A 1783-nucleotide genomic window follows, 5' to 3' on the forward strand; every position below is an offset into this window, starting at 1 on the left:
GTGGAAGCAGAAAACCAACTCCTGACAGTTGTCTTCTGACCTGGGTCACGGTGCTTACACACACACACACACACACACACATACACACACACACACACTAAACTTTTAAAGGAAAGAATATTTGGATATCCTCAGTATCAGGTGTTTCCAGGAAAAATCAGTCACAAAACTGGTATTATTCACGGGTTGTGGCCTTGGCAAGGACAAAGGTGTAAGTGGACAAGGTGGAATGCTGGCTGAAAGAGGCAAGAGGTACAGTTAAACATATGGTAACTTGGCGTTTGGAGCATGCAAAAGGAAGGACCTCTGGCCCAAGGAGTGGTTCTCAATCTTGGGTGACTCTTCCACAGGGACTGCCTAAGACCATCAGAAAACAGATGTTTATATTATGATTCAAAACCATCAAAATTACAGTTATGAAATAGCAATAAAATAATTTTATGGTTGGGGTCACCACAAAGTAAGAAACTGTTGTGGAATAGAGTATTTGTTTAAGTTTGTAAAGATGTGTTACATTTGTTTGTGTTGCAGAATAAGTATTTAACTATGTAAAGATGTGTTGCATTTATTTGTCTATGTAAAGATGTGTTACTGCTTCATCTTACTTACCTGTCTAAGGCATCTGATTGGTCTAATAAAAAAGACTGAACAGCCAATAGCTAGGCAGAGGCTGACAGAGAGAAAGGGGAGCTGATCAGCCAACAGGGGTGGGAGGGTAGAAGGGTGAGGGTGGGGGCTGGCACCAGCCAGCACCAGCCAGCCACAGGGGAAGCATGAAAGCCGGATGGACAGTTCATAGATGAGGCAAATGAATCTCAGGGCAGCACACAGATGAATAGAAATGGGATAATTTAAGTTAAAAAAAGAAAACTAACAAAACAAGTCTAAGCCAAGGCTGAGCATACAAAATAATAAATCTTCATGTCATGATTTGGGGGCTGGTGGTCCAAGAAAGCCTGCTACAAACGGTAATAAAGGGTCACTGCGTTAGGAAGACTGGAAACTGCAGAACTGGAAGATAATGGTAGGTTTCAGAAAGGTAGAAAATGAGGGCCAAGGAAAGCAATTGATTCTAGTGCCAATAATTTACACCAAGTCCCTCCTGACACAGAAACTGAGATTCCTTGTATCTAAGGAAACACTCATCTGGCAGTTGGGAATTTTAACCTGTTCACTGAGGTGGCTCAGTCAGACGTATTTGTGGGGAAGCTCTAGACAGATAGCTAAAAGTATAACAGATCTACCTATGCATTAGAAGAGACGGGGTTAGAGAGACAGCTCAGCAGTTAGGAGCGCATACTGAGAACCCAAGTTCAGTTCCCAATGCGCATGCCCAGTGTTGCAACTCTAGCTTCAGAGAATCCAACATCCTCTTCTGCCTCTGCAGGCACCTTCATCACACACACACAACACACACACACATACACACACAACACACACACACACAACACACACACACACACAAGGGGGGGAGAGGACTAAGGTTTAAGAACTCAGTCCACATAAATTTTTTTTGTTTTTATTTTTGTCTGTTTGAGATAGCGTTTCTCTGTAGCTTTGGAGACTGTCCTGGAACTAGCTCTTGTAGACCAGGTTGGCCTCGAACTCACAAAGATCTGCCTGCCTCTGCCTTCCAAGTGCTGGGATTAAAGGCGTGCGCCACCACCGCCTGGCCCACAAAAAATTTGATGGGAGAACTCCTAATCTAGAAAGTGAGAGTTTCTGCATCCCGATAAGCCCCTCTGCCAAAGCAATATTTCAAATCAGACCAAATCAAACCAAA

This window comes from Microtus ochrogaster, chromosome 21 (assembly GCF_000317375.1).
Source record: "Microtus ochrogaster isolate Prairie Vole_2 chromosome 21, MicOch1.0, whole genome shotgun sequence".
Classification (NCBI taxonomy): Eukaryota; Metazoa; Chordata; class Mammalia; order Rodentia; family Cricetidae; genus Microtus; species Microtus ochrogaster.